This window comes from Bubalus kerabau, chromosome 1, assembly GCF_029407905.1.
Source record: "Bubalus kerabau isolate K-KA32 ecotype Philippines breed swamp buffalo chromosome 1, PCC_UOA_SB_1v2, whole genome shotgun sequence".
Taxonomy (NCBI): Eukaryota; Metazoa; Chordata; class Mammalia; order Artiodactyla; family Bovidae; genus Bubalus; species Bubalus kerabau.
Genome location: NC_073624.1, coordinates 154693252 through 154713689, shown reverse-complemented (window position 1 = coordinate 154713689; position 20438 = coordinate 154693252). Strand labels below are relative to the sequence as shown.

At 41.9% G+C, this 20438-nt stretch overlaps 1 long non-coding RNA gene across 1 annotated transcript in view; it reads right to left on the bottom strand.

The window, feature by feature from the left end:
- Positions 1-20438, bottom strand: part of LOC129620933 (uncharacterized) — a 158277-nt gene that overhangs the window by 70698 nt on the left and 67141 nt on the right. Inside the window, exon 3 of the long non-coding RNA XR_008698879.1 lies at positions 638-917. This is a non-coding gene — a long non-coding RNA (uncharacterized LOC129620933). The remainder of the gene's footprint in view (positions 1-637; positions 918-20438) is intronic.

The window sequence follows — 20438 nt, the reverse complement described above, 5'->3', positions numbered from 1 at the left end:
CAACCTAGATGTCCATCAGCAGATGAATGGATAAGAAAGCTGTGGTATGTATACACAATGGAGTATTACTCAGCCATTAAAAAGAATACATTTGAATCAGTTCTAATGAGGTGGATGAAACTGGAGCCTATTATACAGAGTGAAGTAAGCCAGAAATAAAAACACCAATACAGTATACTAACGCACATATATGGAATTTAGAAAGATGGTAATGATAACCCTGTATGCAAGACAGCAAAAGAGACACAGATGTATAGAACAGTCTTTTGGACTCTGTGGGAAAGGGAGAGGGTGGGATGATTTGGGAGAATGGCATTGAAACATGTATAATATCATATATGAAATGAATCACCAGTCCAGATTTGATGCATGATATAGGATGCTTGGGGCTGGTGCACTGGGATGACCCAGAGGGATGGTACGGGGAGGGAGGTGGGAAGGGGGTGCAGGATGGGGAACACGTGTACACCCGCGGTGGATTCATGTTGATGTATGTCAAAACCAATGAAATATTGTAAAGTAAAAAAAAAAAGAATAAATTGATTCTGATTAAATGTCTTGGAAACCCCCAAAAAATAAAATTATTAAAAAGCTAAATGAGAAATTAAAATATAATATTAAAAAGTATTTTGCTTACCTGCTGCTAAGTCGCTTTAGTCGTGTCCGACTCTGTGCGACCCCAGACACAGCAGCCCACTAGGCTCCCCCGTCCCTGGGATTCTCCAGGCAAGAACACTGGAGTGGGTTGCCATTTCCTTCTCCAATGAATGAAAGTGAAAAGTGAAAGTGAAGTCGCTCAGTTGTGTCCAACTCTTCGCGACCCCATGGACTGCAGCCTACCAGGCTCCTCCGTCTGTGGGATTTTCCAGGCAAGAGTACTGGAGTGGGGTGCCATCGCCTTCTCCGATTTTGCTTACCTAAAAGAAGGCAAAAAAAGAACAAAACTGTAAAAGCAGTTGGGACAAATAGAAAATCCCTTACAAAATGGTAGACTTAAGCCCAAACTCATCAATAATCCAACTCTTTGCAAACCTGTGGACTATACAGTCCATGGAATTTTCCAGGCCATAATACTGGAGTGGTAGCCTTTCCCTTCTCCAGGGGTTCTTCCCAAACCAGGGATCAAACCCAGGTCTCCTGCACTGCAGGTGGATTCTTTACCAGCTGAGCCACAAGGGAAGCCCAAGAATACTGGGATGGGTAGCCTATCCCGTCTCCAGTGGATCTTCCCAACCCAGGAATCAAACCAGGGTCTCCCACATTGCAGTAGAATTATTTATCAACTGAGCTATCAAGGAAGCCCCAATCAATAATTAGATGAGATACAAATGACAAAACACTATGATTAAAAGGAAAAGATCACTGAGCTGAATAAAACATCAAGGCTCAACTGAATGCTGTCTACAAGGGTGCAATGGTAATGTAAATACACAAAAAAATGTTGAAAGTAAAAAGATGAAAAAATATATACTCTGGGAAATACAAATATTAAAAAGTGTCATGGCTGCACTAATACCAGACAAAGTAAACTATAAGACAAAAAACTATGATGAAAGATTTTAAAATGAATGTTTTGTAATGATTTAAGGGTTAGGTCATCTGGAAGCATACAAAGCTTAAATGTGTGTGCATGTAAATACAAGGCTTCAAAATAGATGATGTAAAAATTAGATCTAAAAGGGGAAATTGGCAGATGCACAACCATGGCTGGGGAATGCATAACTCTTCTCTCAGTTACTGATAGAATCACATGACAGAACAATCCAGTAAAGATACAGATTTTAACACACTACTGAACAACTTTAATTGACATTTATAGAACACAATATCAAGAACTGCAGAATACACATGGTTTGCAAGTACAAAAGGTATATTCATGAAGACAGACCATGTGATGAGCCATAAAATGTCTTGATAGATATCCAAATAGTGAAATCTTAAAGAGTAGATTCTCTGAGAGCAATACAAGTTAGAATTCAATAAAAATTAAAATACCTAGAAAACCTAAAATAATTGAAAACTAAACAGCTCACCTTTAAAAAAAAATCATGGATTAACAAAAACACAAGGAAAACATGAAAATATTTTGAATGGCACATTAGTAAAGTACAATATATCAATAGATACAGATAAATGAATGTCCAAGAAAGTTATTTATATTTTTAAATACTTACATTGGAAAAGTAGTTTAAAATCATGATCTAAGTTTCCACACTAATAAGCTATAAGAACCCACAAAACATACAAAAAGAGAAAGAATTAATGCCATAGAAGACAGATAATGGAGAAAATTAACAAAGCCAAAATGTGGTTCTTTTAAAATATTAATAAAATGTACAAATCCAGGAGAAAATATTCACAACCTTGAGTTAGGCAAAATTTCCTATACACAGCACCAACATCGTTATGCATAAGACGAAAAAGCTGATCTACTGTATTTCATCCATACTAAAAATTGTACACTTCAAAACATACCATTACAAATACTTAAGAGACGAGATCCAGATTGAGCAAAAATATTTGAAAACTATACACTTGATATGGGAATTGCAGCTACAATATACAAAGAACACTTTATACATCAATAATAAGGACACATAACCCAATTTTAAAATGGACAAAGATTGCCTGAAAACTAAAAGCCTAATAAAATATTTTCTATCCAGTTCTTTACAAAGTTTGCTTTTTTTTTTTTTTTTTTTTTTTTACTCCTGGCTTAAAACTGTCAAGGTTTATTGCTCATTCATACTCCATGTTTAATCAGGCGACAGCTAGGAGTTCTGCTCCATGTCATCCTCATTGTGGGACCCACTGATGGAACAGACTTCAGTAATGACGTTGGTCACTGTGGTGAGGGAAATGATCAAGCTCTGAAGGATCTTCACCAGTGATTAAATAATCTGGCTCCAAAGTAATGCATCACTTTTCCTCATAACTCCTGAGCCAGAGCTCTTCCCATGGCTCCACTCTCACAAGGGGACCAGAGAATACAACCCCACCATTTATTTATATATGTTCCTGTAAGTTGAGCAGGACTAGGATATTTGTCAAACAGCACTAATGACTACCACAATTACACTGAGAATCAATCAATCCAGGTGTTTATTTCCAACAAACATGCATAACTCTGCTGAAATACTGTCCTATTGGGTGGAAGTCCTAATCCTAGAAATTCTAAAAGATGCCTCTGACCCTTCCCTCTGGCTCTAATCTCAGTATTTAAAAACAAGTCAACATTGCTTTCTGTCCTCGTGATGGCCCTAGATGGCAAATCTGACAAACCACCACCTACAGGGTTAATATTCTCAAGAGGAGTTCTAGTCCTCAAGAAAAAACCAAGACTGTAATCCAGACTCTGCCAAACCTCCAAAACCCTGAAGCCTCATCTCTTTCTGCCCCTGGTTCCATATTTGTCATGCTGGAATACACTTATAATCACCTAGGCATATCATACCATTGGTGGATTCCATCCAAACTACTAGCTCCTGAGTTTTCACTGTAAGGAATACCTTTTTCCTACTAGTCTCACCCTTTAAGACTCAGTACAGTCCTTATCCTATCCAGAGTTTTTTGTGATCACCAGTCACAGAGAACTTAACTACTATTGCATCAGACCCAAGGATCAAACAACCCCAATGGCTGCTCTCACATCACATCCAAGGTATTTAATCTCAGTAGTTAACTTACCCCATTGGGTTAAATGACAGATAACTTACACAGTACTCATCAGGAGCCAGGTTTCATGTTATTGATTCATTAAATTTCAGCTCAATTTATCAACTGACAGATAGGTTCTAGTATCATCTCTATTCTACAGATAAGAACCATGAGGCATAGGGACATGACTTAATTTGTACACGATGCCACAGGTGGTGAATGGGAGAGCTGGGATATGGCTAGTAGCTTCAAGGCACATTTTAAAAAAATAATAATTATATATTTATGTGGCTGCACGGGGTCTTAGTTGCAGCACGTGGGCTCTTTCGTTGTGGCTCAGATGATGAAGAATCTGCCTGCAATGTGGGAGACCTGGATTCAGTCCCTGGATTGGGAAGTTATCCTGGAGAAGGGAATGGCAACCCACTCCAGTAGTCTTGCCTGGAGAACCCCATGGACAGAGGAGCCTGGCAGGCTACAGTCCATGGGATCACAAAGAATCAGACACGACTGAGCGACTAACGCTTGCACATTTTCACTTTTCATGGACTCTCTAGATTGCAGTGTCTGGGCTTAGTTGCTCTGCAGCATGCAGAATCTTAGTTCCCTGACCAGAGATCAAACCTGTGTCCCTTGCACTCCCAAGGCAGATTCTTAACCACTGGACCATGAGGGAAGTCCAAAGGAACACTCTTAACCACTCCACTCTGCATTCAAACCCTAAGAGCAGACAGGTCCGTCTGCCTTTGAGAGTGTAAGGTGTTCAGCAGCAAAAGACAGCATCTCATTCCTTCCTGTGCTCCCTGGATCAGCTGCTTAAATCAGGGTTTGTTTAGATGAGATAAAGGACACCCTTGATTCCTCAAAACCAAACTTTCTGCTAAATAAAGTCCTCTTGACTACTGGCATTTAGGAAGTGGACAGATAATTACCATATATACTTTTTTCTGGATCCCAGCCCTTCCTCCAGGGCTGCTGGCCAGCTTGGAGATGGAGACAAACACCCAAATTACAGATCATTAGAAAATGAGCTACTCTAAGTTGGGACAAGCTCTATCAATTCAGTAGTATTTATAGAATCCTGACTATTTGGAAATGTGAGAATTTGGCTTCTCTGTGCAGAAAATGGCACAAAGCTTTCCTAAAAGTTTTTCCTTCCTCACATAATTATGCTTTAAATTGTTAATAGCTATAATTATGGAAGATGGCATTGTTGTGCTTGCAATTTTTCCTATCCCCCTTGGTATTTATTGATGATAAATGGCTTTATTAAAAAATAATGATAATTACCTTGTTTGGTTGTATATCAATATAGTTTCAGTTTTTCTTTATTACCACTATAGAATTTTATGGATTGCCAACATTTAGTTCTTTTATTGGTTTATATTCTCTTGATGGTATAAAAAGGGGGAGGAAAAATGAACAATAGTTTTACTCCTTCACTTCCTGACTCCCCCTAAACTATCCCAACTCTGTGAAGAAAGCAATCTAGTGCTCCATTCCCATGTGATTATGGGAGGTTATTATTTTTTCTGATAATTCTAATAATTAGCTGTACACCCCAAAAGGGGAAGGGTCTTCCCCCACAATGCACCTCACAAAATCAGCACCTATGGCTCAAAATGAAGCCCCCTTTGCTTGGACCAGAGTTTACAATCAGCTAAATTTATCACAAGAAGAAGATCATACAGGCAAACAGCTAGTCTTAGTGTTCCCCAGAAGAAAACTCCATTTAGTTTACTAAATATCCCCAAGAATCATTACAGCAAAAGCCCCTTCCCCACAGGAGACATCATTGGTTCTTGGTTAATTCCCTCCCAAAGGAAATTCCCCATGGGCCCCATTTGAGTTTTCTCTGGAGACTTGAAAGAGTAAGAAGACTACACGTCCCTTTATCTATCAGTGGCCCCTCACTGGAGAACAAACAGCCCAGTTCATATTCTCAGCAAAACCAACAAACAGGAAAAAAAAGAAACCAAACCATATCAACGACCCCTACATAAGCAGTGCAAGATTCTTTGCAAACAGTGCATTTCCCAGTGTTTCATCAGGAAGTGAGGTCTGAGTCATTGGCACCAAGAAGAACAGTAGGAGCTCGTATGGTACTTGATAAGAGACTCTTATTTGGAGAAAGAAGAACAAGCAAAAGAACATCCCATAATCAGACCCCCTCTGGCCAACGCTGGGTCATGTTCTCAACCTCTTTCCACCTCTCCTTCCTTCAAAAATGATTTCAGCAACCCCTGCCAGGATTAAATGAGTTAAACATCTGGTACGCACTTGTTGTTTAATAATTTAATAACTCCTAATAATTGTTTAATCCTTTCTTCTAGCCCACTGGTTCTTAACTGAAGATGATTTTGACCTCCGCCCTGGAGATATTTAACAATGTCTGGAGGCCTTTTTTCTGATCATAACTTGTGGAGGGCCACACTCCCAGCACCTAATAAGGAGAGGCCAAGGAAAAAAATGAAAGTGAAGTTGTTCAGTCATGTCTGACTCTTTGTGATCCCATGGGCTGTAGCCTACCAGGCTCCTCTGTCCATGGGATTTTCCAGGCAAGAGTACTGGAATATGTTGCCATTTCCTTCTCCAGGGGATCTTCCTGACCCAGGGACCAAACCCACATCTCCAGAATTGTAGGCAGATGCTTTACTATCTGAGCCACAAGGGAAGCCATCTTCCCTAACCATTGCATTAATAACTCTTTTCAGAACCTCTTCTAGCTTTGTATAGTACAAATACTGTACTATACACAGGACAGTCGCCCCAATAAGAATTATCCAGCCCAAAATGTTCATAGTGCCAAGATTCTAGTCTACTGTGAATTTTTCCCCCCAATCAGGACTGTTTATTCTCCATATATTTTGCCTCCTTAAGTTAGCAAAGACTTACTGAGAACCTACCATGGGCAAAGCTCTGTGCAAGGCACATCCTTAACTACCTCAAGATTTGGATGCCTACTGCCATTTTCCCAAAGCAACTCCCATCCTCAAACAGTGTCCAACCCCATGAACATCAAGCCCTGGTTTCCCCTTTCTTCTCGACGCTGCTGTCAGCGGCCCTGAAGTCAGACATGCTGTGTGTCAGAGCAAAGACCTGTATTAATCAACAATTCCAAATATAGCAGCAGCAGTTTGAAAATCAAAGAATGGGCCTTGGGGATATCAATATTTGCATGTTCATAATAAATACTTAACTACACATCTGTGCGATGTTCAATATAGTTGGGGGAGAAAAAGAATATTTATGTTGATTTTTTGTCAAGTTCCATGACTCAAGCATCTGATGCACCCAGGAAATTTAAAACTAAACAATCATAAAGATGATTTTAAATATATTTATAATGTGCAGGTATGAATTGGGGACATGGTTGATTTACTCAGAGGTTTTTCCAACCATCAATTAAACCTACTGCTGCCCCTTGAGTCAGTGAAATAACTTTCCAATCTGTGTATCGAACATTCACTTCTTCCCTATCTTATGCTTCCCCCTACAATTCATGATGATTCCAGCTTTAATGTTCAAGGCTTGGTTTTTGTTTTTAATTCTTCTCAATGTTTTACATCTGTATGAACACATTTCTCCATGTGCAAAGACCCCTAGTTACATTCATTGTGAGTTTACAAACTGCCAGGCTCTGCTCTAAGTGTTTTGTAGTCATGATCTCATTTCAATGTCAAAGAACCCCTACAGAAGCAGAATCTATCCCCCCATTTTACAGGAGAAAAACGGGAGGCCCAGAGAGGTTAAGTAAATTGGCCAGAGTCACACAGCTAGGCAGGGTCAGAATGAGTGCTCATACCCTGTGTGTCTGGTTCCAGTCTTGTTCTTCACCTTACTCTATAACAGGAGGAAATAGAACCCTCTGTAAAGAGGCAAGTAGTGTGCACACACGTTGACCTAGCAAATCCACCTTAAACTATTATCTACAAACACTAGTTCACATGCAGAAAAACATACACCCCACATACATATATAAGTATATATGCCACAAAATGTTTACTATTGCATAATCTATAAAGGAGGAAAGAGGAAACAATCTAAACAGGAAAGCAGACCCATGCTATGGAATGAGAAAATTCCATTCAAAGTAGTGGGGAAGGTGGAAAAAAGGACTTTGCTTACCCATTAGATGTTCCCCCTTCTTCCTTAGTAACAAAACTGATTTTACTTAGGGTGGCAGGGCACCCAGCAAAGGCTGCACTCCCAGTTTGCCTTTCAGCCAGGGGTAGGTAAGTACTGATATATGTTTAACAACCAGCTCTTCCTTACACCAACTTCTATGGGGTAAATTTTCCCACTATGGCCAACTTCAAGCTACCAAGTTGAGGCCAAATGGCTCACAAAAACTCCTAAAACCTCATCAATTCTCACAACCACGGATGAACCAGCTCCAGCACATGACTAGCTATTTTTCCTTCTTTGCAAGTGGGACAAGTGGCATGTGCTTTTTTCCCCCCCTCTTCCATTCTTTCCTCATCTTGCTTGGAAGTCAGATATGACTGGACCTCCAGAAGCTACTTTGAGTCATGAAGCAACTTAGGAAATGATGATGATTCAGAAAGAATGTAGAGAAACAAAAGAGAAGCCTTGTTTCTGCTGACCTCATGAAGCTAAATCATGACTCTTACTTCATCATTGGAAAAAAGAAAGTAAAACTCCTATTTTAAAGCCATTCATGGTTTTAGTTTTGTTACATGCTAACTAGTGCAGAGATCCTCACACTTTGCTTTCACCTCTCTGTTACATGTACCTTTTACAGGGAAAAGGTTTTCAGCACTATTTGCAAACAAAACAGGACCAAAAAAATTTAAGTCTAGTGGTTAGGTCCTTAGTTGTCAATTCTTGCAACAGTATCTAAGGATCATAGCCAGAGGGAAAAAGGAGACCAGGGAAAATCACATGCCTGGCACGCAAACCAACAATGTGGGCATGTCCTGAAAATAAGAGGGATAGACTGGAATCCAACCAAGTTTGCAAACTGCCAAAAAGATTTCTGGCCAAACAAGATTCAAAGCCTCTTGAGATGAGCCTTGGGTGAAACACACAGCAGGTGATGGGGAAGCACAGGATGTACTGCCAGGCTGACGTCTCCAATCCAAGAAAACGCCCATGAAGCCTACCCGCCAAAGGAGGGAGAGCCGCAAGACTCCACCTCCTGGCTCGAACAGCAGGGGCTTCACAGTGAGGGTGTCCCAATTAAGGGGACCCCAGAAGCATGAACAAGGAAGCAGAAGACAGAGCACTGAACCAGCAAGCATTGAGAAGAACAAGAAAACAGGGAGCCACTTGAGTCTCTCGGCCCAAAGATAGTCAGGAAGGGCTGCACACAGCAATCTCTGTGGTTAGTAAAGTCCCTGGGGAAAGCACAGCCTAGTGGTGTCTTCACAGTCAAACCCCCCAGGTGGTCACAAAGATTACAGTGAGAGCGACATACTGCAAAGCCAATCATTGTGTGATTCTTCTGCCCTGTCTTATACAAAGACAGGGCAGAAGTAACTGCAAAGTGGTTGACCAGGTCACGTCACAAGGCTCCATGTGATACCCTTTGTGTCCAAGAGTAGGATGTGTGCCATGGAAGAGTGGCTAAGCTTACTTTGGACTGTAGCCCACCAGGCTCCTCTGTCCATGGGATTTTCCAGGCAAGAATACTTGAGTGGGTTGCCATTCCCTTCTCCAGTGGATCTTCCTAACCCAGGGTTGAACCTAGGTCTCCTAGATTCCAGGATTTTTTTTTTACCATCTGAGCCACCAGGGAAGCCCCAAGCTTATTAGATCCCTGTTTCTGAAGGTGCTACATTCTAAAAGAAGCCAAGCTGTGCATAGACAACAATACCTAGAGAACCTCCATCTAATATTGGATACATATACCTACCTTAGTGGTTAAGAATTCAGAAAAGAAAAAAGCAAAGAGGAATGGAAAAAAATCACAGAGAGAATACAGTTATGGTATGTGCATGATATGAGTCTTCAGCCAGGCTTTGAAGGATGGACATCATTTGAGGCAGAAAAAAGAAAAAAATTTAGGAACAATTCATTCCATAAGGGAAAATGGCAAACAACGAGTGTTTAATATACATTTTCAGTGAATAATAAAAGTAGTAAGAAAAAAAACTGGGAAAGAGAAGAGAATATTACTACATTCATGGGTAATAATGATGAAGGAAAAATGGGAAAAGTTTCATTCTTTCATTCATAAATTGGACAAACATTAAATGTGCACAAATTAGATGCCTGGGCACTTGTTCTACGGCCTCAAACACCAAACTAAGTGCCCTCATAAGCTAAACAATGGATTCCTGTTGCTCATCAGAATTGATGAAAATCCATGTTTCTCATACTATCGAAAATGGGAAGGTGTCAGGAGGAAAAGCAGCTCAGACTTTTCTAAGACTCTCCAGCTAACACTGAAAAAACATGTAATAATCAGCTATGCAGTAATGAGGCTGCCCCTTGGGCTAAGATACCTCTTTTCTAGCATTTCACAAACTCTGAAGTTGATTCCACCAAGGCCAAAGCAGGGTCAGGGCCAGGACTGGTCAGGTGTCCGAGGTGCAGATAATCGTAACCTAAGGGCCAAGCCCATGACATGTGCCCCCTGGGAAGTGGCAGCAGATTCTTCATGATGCTTGATGAATGGAGGGCAAGGGTAAGAGATGCTCACCGTGAGAAACACATGATGGATATTGGTATTTAAAACAGAAAGCAGCACTGGCTTTAAGTTAATGTTTCATAACCAATAAAGAAGGCTAAATATCTATCGTTTTGATAGATTGCTATAAAAGAAACATTAGAGGGGCTCTTAAACATCGTGTTTCAGATCTTCATTACAGGAAATTAATCTTGAGCAGAATATCACACCCAGTATGGCTGGACTCCATGAAGTAGCCAGTTAGATAACATAGGTTGTGCTTCATCTAATACAGACCAAATCAGGAAAGAGTCTAAGGAACAATTTCATCACTTCTGCAACCCACAGCATTGCAGGCCAAAGCAGCAGAGAATGTTTTCTAGAAATTCTCAGTACAGGCATTATGCCTTTGGAGGAGATACAGAACAGTTTCACAATGTCCTCCAAAAAGCAATACAATGACCAATACTGAGGATTTAATTAGTAGCATTTTCCAACAGCTGAGACTGGAGACAGCTCAAATCTGCATCCCTGGCCGCCCAAGAACAGGGAGACCTTTGCTGCCTCCAGACCCCAGACCGGTTGGAGGACTTCCATTGAATTAATGTTTGGGGAAATGTCTCTGGGACTTTCTTGCAGCAACTTCGCTCACTATGCGGGAAGACGCTTCTCAAAATGGAATAAACTGAGAAGATGGGAGAGAGAAAGACATAAGGCCCAAATACAAACTCATCATATCAGCTAAAAACTGGCCTGAGAAAAAAATGCAAATCTCCAAGAATGAAGACATCTTAAATGTTCAAGGGACAGAGGTGCTCTTTGGGCAACACTTGTTAACAGAGGGGCACAGCACACACGTGTTACAAAGGCTCTGACAAATCCGTGCCATGCTGCCACTAGCAGAGACTGACATGAGTTCACCAACATAGAAGGCACATGGAGAACCTGGGTGACCAGTGTTCCCTTAATCTCTGCATTCCAGACAGCAAATAGACCAATTACCAGAACAGCCTACAAACCAGTCTCTCAATGAGTTAGATATTCAATCAATAACATTAAAAAAATAAATAAACCAGCAAAACATCCTCTCCTGTGTTATTCTGACCATAGAATCACCTCAATCCAGTTTTGCTCCTCCAGTGGGAAAAGAAGGATTTTCCTCCTTCTGGAGGAATTCAGAGCCAGGATAATTCTAGAAATATCCATCTTGTAACTGAACATTAAGTATTGTTAGAATAACTCACTGGCAGTGAGGTACTATCTAATCAGCCGAGGAGTAATGAGGCTGCCCCTTTGGCTAAGATACCTCTTTTCTAGCACTTCACAGACTCAGTGAAGTTGATTCCACCAAGGCCCAAGCAGAGTCAGGGCCAGGGCTGGTCAGGTCCAGCTGCAACATGGATATTTCTAGAATCATTCCGGCTCTAAATTCCTCCAGTAGGGAATTTTCTCCAAAATGAAGCAAGTATCACCCCGGTATACCATTATCATGAACTTCTATATTAAAATATGTCTCTTCTTTTGATACGTTCAGCTCACTTGAATCTTAGCAATATTTACCTTTCTCAGCTGACCAATCATTCACTCACAGTAACCACAGTTACCATGTACATATCAGACACTCTTTTACATGATTTGTTTTTTATGTATTAACATGCTGTAAGATAGGTACTATCACTGTGCCCATTTTATTAATAGAGGTGAGGAAACCAGGGCTTAGAAAGGCAATTAATTATCTTGTCTGCAGTCACATAGCAATTACGTAGAAGATGTGGGATCTAACCCAGTAATTCGGCTCTGCCAGTCCTGCTTTTAACCCAACACTATATTGCATAGGATTTACTTGTTTACTCCAAAGGTGAACCATATGCATCCCAACATATAATGCAGAGAGCAATGGTAAAGAAAAACCCTCTAAGTGTTCTTGGCCACATTTCTCCCCTATGTCTTCCACCTCATATCCTACCCCTAGTAATCTGCAATGAAGTCTCTTTTTTTCCCTTGAAACTTTTTTTTTTAATGTTGAAATGGCCATTTGAAGTCCCAGCAAGCACAGAAGTAACCCTAAACAGTTAACTTAATGTTTATTTTGACCACGTGGGCATGAGCTTCATACAGACATCTCAGTGAGGGTTCTAGACATCTAGTCAGGAGTTCTGTTTGACCAAAAGAAAGGGATGAGATTAATGTTATGAGTGCTTCCTCACCAGATGCCAAGTCTATCCACGGTGCTTTTCCCTACACCACTCTTTAATACAAAAGCAAACCCAACAATGGTAATGAACACAATCTCATTTTTAAAGACAAAGAAACAAACTCAGAAAGGTTAAGCATCCTGGTCCAGGAGACTCACCAAGGAATGATGGTGACTTAAGCCACAGCCTGACCTGAAGCAGAGGCTATGTCTGTGACAGCATATGCTGGGTAGTAGATATCCTGTTCTTTAAAACCAGAAACCATTCTTAGATTTTTTCCCCCTCTGAGCAGTGAGTCTTTACAGATTTACTGGTTGTTAAATGCTACTGACTCTAGCTAATTCCCAAATTAACTAGATTCCTTTCAGAGCTTGTAAAATGTGCTACACACTCAACTTCCGAATTTAGCATGCAAGATGATGACCACAGCAGTAAGAATGGTGCAACTTTCTTGTTGGAACAATGCACACCAAGAAGCCTCTTTTTAATTTCTACCTTCTTTCATGAGGGCTACGTGAACGAGGACACACCTAGGGTACTGCATATTAATTTCAATACAGCTAATACCCAAAATGTCCCACCAATTTACTCTTCACTGACAATGTTAAAAGAAAATGATTTATGCAGATCAATCATCTGGCTCATCAAGTCCTACCCTGACAGCCAGCCTTCATCATTGCTATTTAAAAGGCACTGCTGACAGAAAAGACCGACTCTTTGATTAAGGGCCCTGTCTGGCTAACCTTTTATTTGAAGAATGATTGCCGCTGAGTGACAAATACTTTTCCATTCATTTCAAGGCAAAGATATTGACATTCAAATTCTTGATGGCTACACTGAGCAGATGCCACTGTTGGCAAGAGGCTTGAGAGCGACAGCAGGTATGCCATGGCTCTGGGGGCAAGGGCGAGAAAAGAATAAAACTAAACGCACACGTGGGCACTGGTTAAAGGTTCTCAATGAGTGAAAGCCACAGGCCTCTCAGTCAGATCCTCTTTGCTCAGTAGTTATCAAAGAACATCTGTTCAGAGCTGCGCCCCAGTTCTCTTCTTAAAAGTGCCCTTGCGTTACCTTGACCCTACTTGGAACTGCACATGCAGCGAAGAGTAAAAAGGAGCTTGGGAGCATGTGGTTCCCAGCCTTAGGAAGAAACATCCTCTCCCTCTCTGTCCCAAATCACGTGATCGCAGGAGACCGCAAGCTAAAATCACTGGTCTCGCAGGACCTTAAGTGACTAAGTACAAAATGCAAGAGTATCTGAAAAATCACCTAGGAAAGACAAAACAAACATTTTATCCTATCTGCTAGGGAAAAAGAAGAAGGGAAAAAAAAAACACAAGAAAGAGTAGGGGTTGACAGAAACAGAGTGACCATAAGAGACAAAAACTGAGCTTTAAAAGAAAACACACAATTTTCCAATTCATTTTAGGTAAAGTTCTACCTTGATCAGTACCATATATACAATATAAATATGTCCTCACAGCAGGATTATTCTGCTTCTTTTTATTACTTACATGTAAACTGTTACCTTAAAGGGAAGTGGGGAAATTATGGCTTCAGGAAAGCTATTTGTGACAAGAGCCATCACAAAGCCTTAAGATTAATCATTTTCAGGAACAAAATGAAAATACCTCAGCAGGTCATCAGCGATTCCTTTTAAATCTCGCAGAGATGAAATGTATGGGTCTAACATGCTTCACAAAGGACAAGGTATTTAAAAATAAAACAAAAAAATCCCTGGAGCTCTGAACCTCCAACCAATTCCCATAGGAAGGAAGGTGGGGGACAGGAGAGACACAGATAGAACCTTTTCTCCTGTCACCCCAAAGCCCAGCAGGTGACTCGGGCAGCAGAGCATAGGAACGGTTTTCAAAGAGGGAGAAAACCCAGGTTTGAATCCAACCTGTGCTACTGATAGGCTGCGAGGCCTGGAGCAAGTTATTCTTCCCTCCCCAAACTCTTATCCTATCTGCAAAATGGATACAGTAATGTCTATTTTGCAGAGCTATTGGTAGATATTAAAAATTGTGTTAAATAAAGCAACTATTCCTTACTTAAACCCCCTTCCCCTCCCTTTCTTCTCCTCTTGGCTCACCTGTTTGTATGAGAAAGGAGTCCAGAAGAGGTACAGGAAAAACACAAGATTTACTGTTACCAGGCTAAGCTGTGACTCCTGGCATAGACCCTTAACTACCAGTGCAACTGAGCAAGCTTCAGATAAGTTACATGTTGAACCTCAATGTCCTCCACTTGAAAGGAGAGCAGTCCCAATAGCATACTCCCCTCATGGGCATGAGTTTGGGTGAACTCCAGGAGTTGGTGATGGACATGGAGGCCTGGCGTGCTGCGATTCATGGGGCTGCAAAGAGTCAGACACAACTGAGCGACTGAACTGAACTGAACTCACTGTGTTTCAGTGAGAACAAACAAGATCATGTTAACGTGAAAGCACTTTCAGTTTTAAATCTGCACAAACATTTGTGGTTGTTACTGTTGTTCTCCAGAAATGGAATATTCCAACCCATTTTGATCTTTTTGCTTATTTATTTCTCCCATCTGTATTTATTATAGTGAATAATGAATCAATAAACATAAACTTATCAAAAATCATAATGTCATCTTTATTCCTTATAACTGTTAATAGTTGCTTCTGCGGCTGTTTTGAAGAAATATCAGAAACTTAATGTTTCTTTCACAACAAATTGGAGGTTATGATGAACCAGGCATTGGGACAAGGAAGTGAATGGAAAATGCACGATTCACCCAAGTAGAACAGACAGACAAACCAAGAAAGGATTTCAATGTTGCGGCACCACCTGAGTTAAGTGCAGAGGGTACTAAGAATGCCAGGAAGGGAAGGCATGACAATCTGGGGAATTTGGGAAAGATTTCACTACGGCGACATGAGACCTGGGTCTTCAAGGATGCGCAAGTCCTCAACAGGTAGAAAGGAAGAGAAAGGTCATTCAGAGGAGAGAATACCAGGTGCAAAGGTACAGGGGCCCAAGAGAGATCCCATGCTCCAGCAGGGACAAGGGGAAGTTACTGTTTTCAATGTTTCTTCATAAAATATGATATGCAAAATAGTTTACATATATTTTCTAAAAATTATTTTCATGAATGAATATTGAGTTTTATGAATACTTTCTTTGCATCTAATGATATTTAGTCTATGGGTTTCATTATTGTGAATTATAAGTTTGGGGATGGAAAACCATCACTGCATTAGAAAATAAACAAAACTTGATAAAATGTATCATAATAAAGAAATAAAGAAGAAAAGAAAGACACCCTGTAGATTGAAGACTTACTCCTTGAGATGATGGGGAGGTTTAAGCTTGAAACCACTTTGATATGGCCCATGGTTTAGCAACATCCCCTGATGGAAGGCTGGACTCATGAACCTTTGCCGTGTTTGCAGTTTCTATTCTGTGCTAGAACTGGAGACACAGCCATGAGAAAGAGTATTCCAACACTCCCTCGGGGAGGGGAGTTGGTGGTCTTACTTGCTTTCATGCTCTGTGAGTAGCTGCCCCCACTGAGCAGCACTCTGGCTTCATGCTTAGCCTCTGACCCTGCCCTTCACACCCAATTTGCTGATGTGGGTGCCTGCTTTCTTGCTTGACCCTACTGTTGCATTATCTATGGCTTCTGGTGCGACCACGGATCACCCGCTTGTGAGTTGAGAGCTCTGTCCTCCGGCTTTCTGCCTTCTCTCCCTCAGCCAGCCTGCTTTGACCTGCAGTGACCCTATGGACCACCCAATGGCTCCTGAAACCATCTGTTACTGTGGGTGGCTCTCTATTCCATGCCCCTGCCTCCTGCTCCCTGTACGTACTTCCAGCACAAGTGAGGCAAGCATAATGCTCAGCTCACCAAGTCTTGCTTCATTCTCCTCTTCCGGGGCACAGAGACAACGATTCATCACCTCCCTGACAGTTGGGGTTCTGGTAAATACAAGAAAAAAGGGGCATGAGCCACTCTCAGGCTTGGCCCTTAAAAACATCAGTGCAGATTTTCTGTATCTGTTTCCTAATTTTCTATACTAATTATCACAAACCTGGTGGCTTGATAGAATAGGAATTTATTCTCTCACCTTGATGAAGACCAGAAGTCCAAAGCCTGGGTGTCACTGGACTCACAGTGCATCCAGAGACTCTATGGGAGAATCCCTCATGGCCTCTTCCAGCTTCTGGCAACTCTCAGTGTTCCTTGGATTATGGCAGCATCACTCCAAACTCTGCCTCTGTCTTCACACGGCCTTCACACCTCTTTGTGTCTGTGTCCAAGTTTCCCTCTCCTTTCTCATGAAAAGACTGGTTTAGGGCTTAAATCTCACCCTAAAAGCAGTATAATTTAGGATCCATCCAAGATCTCTTAAGTAAAGAATCCTCTCTCTCTCTTGCAAAGATACTATTTCCAAATAAGCTCACATTGAGGTTCCAGGGAGGCGTGTATCTGGGCGGAGGTGGGGGGGTGTCAATATTTAACCCACCCTCAAGGGCTTCCCTGTGGCTACCTGATGCAAAGAATTGACTCATTGGAAAAAAACCTGATGCTGGGAAAGACTGAAGGCAGGAGGAGAAGGGGACAACAGAGGATGAGATGGTTGGATGGCATCACCAACTTGACGGACATGAGTTTGAACAAGCTCCTGGAGAAGGTGACGGACAGGGAAGCCTGGCATGCTGAAGTCCCTGGGGTCACAAAGAGTCAGACATGACTGAGCGACTGAACTGAACTGAACTAAAAGGGCTCCCCTAGTGGCTTAGATGGTAAAGAATTTACCAGCAATGCAGGAGACCCAGGTTCAATTCCTGGGTCAGAAAGATCCCCTGGAGAAGGGAACGGCTACCCACTCCAGTATTCTTGCCTGAAGAATGCCATGGACAGAGAAGCCCAGTAGGCTACAGTCCATGGAGTCACAAAGAGTTGGACACAACTGAGCAACTAACGCTTTTACACCATCACTTCCCATTTTAGGATCCAGGTGGTGCAGTCACCTGATGTCAGAGCCAGATCCCAGAAGGACCATGTCAAGCAGAATTCCCCAACATGAACCCTCCCTGGACATATACAGTGAGCAGAAAACCAAACTCTGTGGTGTGAAGCCACTGAGATTTCAGGGTTAATTTGTTACAGCAGCAGAGCCCAGCCTGAGTTGGCTACTACTTCAAGCCCTGTGCCCTCCTCCTGCAATCCAAACACTGTTTACAAGCCCAGGGCTGACAGGCAATGTTTTCATTTGGGTTCAGTTTTTGCTCAAAAGCCCTTTTAGGTGGCTCATGCTGAGTGTCCCAGGAATTTCTCCCAGAGCTTTGCTTGGCCTGGATATGACTCTTTGGGAGGTTTCGTGTGCTCCCTGGAGAGTGTCATGAGGCTTTGCTGATAACATCGCTGTTTTCTCTACAGGTCTCAGAGGACAATGCGGTGGCCAGTGTGAGTTAGTTCTTGCTTTTACTGGGGCAGGGAAGAGAGAGAAAGGGGTCAAATGTGAATGCTTTCCAGCTACATTCATCCAAAAGTGAACCAAGAAAAACAGTAGCTAGTGCCCCTCTCTTGCAAAAGTACACCAGGTTTCAAGTCATACTGATTTGGGCTAAATTTCCAATTTTTGAGTTTCTTAAACTCAACAGCTACAATGTTTTGAATTTCACCTTTTATCACAGAGCCCTAGTTCTCTTATGTTTTAGAAGAAGGGAGTAAATGCCACCTTTTCCACAAGTGCCTTTCAGGAGTAAACGAAACTAGACACAAGCTTAGCTGAGTGTTCTGATCATAGCAGCTACTGGGTAAAGGTGAACTCCCTTTGTTCCTATAAACTGGCCAATGTATTCCCACCTGGACCTTCTTCTCTTCTGGAGCAAGATGAAAGCTAAGATTACACACAACCATGGTCTTCACCACTGGTCTTGATGACCCCCGAGCATTTTCTCCCTTTTCCCTAGTCCATTCTTTTAGATACTATTAATATTAGTATATTTCTCGGAAATGGCTTCCAAGATAGTAGATGAACTGGCTAATCTCCTTAACCAGCTTGGTTTTGCTCTTAAATACTCGAGGAGAGTTATTTTGATCCTTCAATTAGGTTGAAAGCTCTCTGAATACAGGACTGTGCCTTATCCTATTTCTATAAACTCCACAGGAGTCAGCACAGTGCCAAACTGACCAAAGGTGCAAATTCACTGACAACCACAGAGAAAACAGAGGAAGGAAAGTTCCTGTGACTAAGACAAGATTTGGCCTCCAGCAACAAATTAGTGGGCTAGTATGAAAGTTAGCTGGTACATGCAGAGAGAGGAGAAACAGCAGTTGAAATATTTAAGAAATGGGCCCCAAAAATGGGAGGCTTCATCTCCACTCTGGGGATTTGATGGATCCCTCCATAAATAAACAACTAGTGGTCTCTTTATCATACCCCTTTCCCAGCTGGGTCAGCAAAGCTTACTCATAGTTGTACAAAGGCATGATAATAAATTATATGCTATCGATGGTATAGCATAAGTTATATAATATGCATGTGTTACAAATTGCTTTGTACTACTTTGTACTGGGCACTATTCTAAGGGTCTTATTACCTACACATTAATTCATTTAGTCTTCACAACTCCACAACATTGATGCTCTTGTTATCAGCATCTTACCATGAAGACACTGAAACCCAGAGTGGTTAACTGGCCCCAAATCACAGAACTAGTAAGTCTCAAGACCAGGAGTCAGATCCTGGCAGTCTGACTCTGGAGTCCATGTACTCAGCCATGAGGTTATAATGTCTCTTAAGTGGAAGGAGCGGAGGTGAGAAAAGTAAGCCTTCAGCCAAAACAGTATCTGGCAGAAGGGCTTACAACTTAAATGGACTCTAAAGAGACAGCCCTTCAACAAAGGAGCTAGTAGCAGGAGCAGGGAACTGATCCAGCAGCCACAAATGCAAGGGGCAGCCCCTACATAGAAGAGAGCTGGTGCAACACTCCTTAACAGTAACGGGAGCTTGGACAGAGGCCACCTCCTAAGCGAACACCTTTGGTCTGAGATGGGACTATCCCAGGATTAGAGCCCAGCACAGCAGGAGCATCTGAGGGCCCGGGAACACACAGTCCCACAGCTCTGAGGGCTTCAGAACACACACACTGAAGGCAAAGGATATCGAAGAGGGTGGGAAGAGGTTCCAGAAAGCCTTGATGGGTCCGTTTTGAGCTTCACATCTCTAATGTAAAAATGGCTCAAGGCAAGAGACAGACAGCATTCCCACCAGCCCTGAGAAGATCAGCAACCCACACCCCTCGCTTGTTTCCCATTACTGAATAAATCATTTCCGTTTCCTCCAGCTTTGGCCCTGCTCCACCGTAAACGGAGAGCAAACCAGGGCTTCGCGATCGACGCTGTCATCAAAAGCAGAGGGGGCAGTGGCGTTCTCTCCCATACTCTCAGCCCTTATGGGCAATGTCCCCTCCTCCCTCCTCAAGCATATCGGAACGAGCAGTTATTTGACGGTTCCTTCTTTCATCTCTGCAGCTTTGAAAACCTCAAACGTCATATCAGATCAACAACAAAGAGCAGGGGCTTCGGGAGTTGACAGCATGGCCATAATTAAAGACAATCATCAATAAGCTGCCATGTTAAACAATACCACGTTATAGCTGCTCCAAAACCAACTGTTTACCTTTCAGACTTTTCTATGGAAAGGTTTAAACAGGTGCAGATATGCAAACAGGAGAGAGGACCTTTTATTCTCTCTAAGACAGTGTATAATGTACAGCATGCTGTTCCCTTGTTAATAGTGTCCAAATCATTCACTCCGGGAAAATGACCTCTGGTAACTGGTAAGAATCTAAAAGTAGCACTTCTGGAAAATATGACAGGTACATTGCCAAAGATGAAATGGGCAACAATCCCAAAATTGCTGTCTTAAGTTCCTTCTGGCCCATGGACCTCAGTCTTCCTCTTTGTAAAAT